Source organism: Berghia stephanieae, unplaced genomic scaffold (assembly GCF_034508935.2).
Source record: "Berghia stephanieae isolate SIO BIC M18660-M18661 unplaced genomic scaffold, UCSD_Bste_1.3 scaffold336, whole genome shotgun sequence".
Taxonomy (NCBI): Eukaryota; Metazoa; Mollusca; class Gastropoda; order Nudibranchia; family Aeolidiidae; genus Berghia; species Berghia stephanieae.
The window spans coordinates 1-2,500 of NW_027624578.1; the positions used below are offsets into that span (position 1 = coordinate 1).

The 2,500-nt window shown below is 30.4% G+C and overlaps 1 long non-coding RNA gene across 1 annotated transcript in view; it reads left to right on the forward strand.

The window, feature by feature from the left end:
- Positions 1–1,209: 1,209 nt before the first annotated feature.
- The window catches only part of LOC144961625 (uncharacterized), a 4,330-nt gene continuing 3,039 nt past the window's right edge, over positions 1,210–2,500 (forward strand). Inside the window, exons 1-2 of the long non-coding RNA XR_013643229.1 lie at positions 1,210–1,387; positions 1,742–1,831. This is a non-coding gene — a long non-coding RNA (uncharacterized LOC144961625). The remainder of the gene's footprint in view (positions 1,388–1,741; positions 1,832–2,500) is intronic.

Consider the following 2,500-nt stretch of genomic DNA (forward strand, 5'->3'; position numbering starts at 1 on the left):
TATCATGTCTGTATCTCTCTATCTATCATTCTATTCATCTGTTTTTTATATCTATTCATCTATCTTCCTAATCTATCCACATATTGTATCTCATTCTATGTATTTATTTATACATTTCTTTCCTTTTAATTTAACTTGCTATCTCCTTCTTTTTAAAAATATCTACATGCAAGTATCTACTAAGATTATCAATCTATTCCTATCTTTTATTATATCAATTTGTATTTATCCATATCTTTCCAATTGCCTTTCTTACTGTTTTATATAAACATAGAGATATATCTAAGTGATTATATATATATATATATATATAATATATATATATATATATATATATGTGTGTGTATGTGTTGTGTTTGGGTGTGTGTATCAATATACTTACCGACGTGCACATATGTACGGGTCTGACAACCAAATCGATTATGGGCCCATTGTTGTAATGGGAATCTAAAAAAAAATGAATCTAAATATCACAATACTGTTAAACTCGGCCCATAAAGATGCTCGGATGTCAGACCTGTATTGTGCGTATCAGATCATAACTATGATAATGTGAACGGACTTTGAATATAATAATAAATAAAATAATAATAAATAATAAAAATAATAATAATTTAATAATAATAATAATAATAATAATATAGTAGTAGTAATAATAATATAATAATAATAATAATAAATAATAATAATAATAATAATAATAATAATAATAATAATAATAAAAATAATTCCTGAGTTCGAGAAAGCTCGTTAACGTATAGTTGAGTCTTTAGAAAATGCTCTTTACTCAATTCTCTCACCCGCACTCAGATGTAAAAGGGACTACTTGGCCATTAACAGCTTTTTCCCTGTCGGAAATAGAAATTGTAATATCGCTTAACAGGCTTTATTTTCGTTCTACATGTTACGTGTTGCTGTTCGTAAATTGCTTTGATCACGATTAGGGGAAATTGCTGTAAATAAAAGTTCTCTTTTTATTTTTGTTTGTCCCATATAGGGCTTATTTACTGGTATGAGTGATAATAATCATAATAATAATAAAAAAAATAATAATAATGATGATGATGATGATGATGATGATGATGATGATGATGGTGATGATGATGATGATGATGATGATGATGATGATGATGATGATGATCATGCACATGATGATGATCATGATGATGATAATAATATTAATAATAATGATGATGAGTATAGCTGCTCTACCATCCATGTTGTTTATTGTTTCCATTTATCACGGTCTGATATTGGCCTTAGAAAATCAATGTTAATGTTTGCTACTTATCTCTTTTCAGTGATGCAAGAGAAGCCTGGTCAACAAGCAGAGATCAAAGATGAGGACGAAATCGTTGATGTTGATGGAGACCAGTGCCATGATGATGTAGGTGATGTTGCTGATTATGACAATGATGTTGTCGATGATGGTGATAATGATGATGATGTTGATGATGATGATGATGATGATGATGATGATGATGATGATGATGATGATGGGATCGAAGAAGACTTTGATGATGATGATAATGAAGATGATGAAGAGAAGGAGGAGGATGCAATACCGAATCCGTTGATGATGAAGGTTACGATGAGGAGGAATTTGAAATGGCCATAAACAGTACAGGAAAGGTGATGATTGGAGGATCAGATGGTTGGCGGATAACGAAAGTAAACTCTACCATAAGACCTGTAATATGACGATTGATAATGTTAAGATCTGGTTGGTCTCATCAAACAGACGATGGGTGGTCTCTCAGACAGTGAAAACTGGTGGACCTCGTTGGGCAGAGAAGCAGCAAGAAGTTGGAAACTGCCAGAAAATGTTTGGGTGAGTAGACTTTAACATTATATTTTGTTTATTGCCTATATATTCATATCTAGAGCTCTGCTATCCATTTATCTATTTATCTATATCATCCCTTTTATATATTTCCATTTATCTATATAGATAGACGATAACATATTTTGTTTATTGTCAATATATTTCTATCCACAGCTCTGCCTATCTGTATCTCTGCCCATTGATCCATCTATCTATCGATCTATATTTCGTCTTTCATCTATCTCTATTTATCTATATAGATATCCGATAAGATATTTTGTTTATTGTATATATAGTCATATCTATATCTCTGGCTCTATATATCTATTTATTTATCTATATATCTATCTATCTATCCATCTATCTATCTATCTATCTATCTATCTATCTATCTATCTATCTATCTATCTATCTATCTATCTATCTATCTATCTATCTATCTATCTATATATATATATTTGTAATCTATGTGTTCAGTTGTATGACCGTGACAATTGCCATTGGACGTAAAAATGTTTTTTACTCTTTAGTCACATTCCCTCGCCGTACTCAGGTGTAAAATGAGTGCCTTGCCGTTTAAAGCGATTTCTCTACTGAAAAAAAAACAAAAAACAAAAAAAAACAACAACAACAACAAAAAAAAACAACAATTGTACTATCTTTTAACAAGCGTCA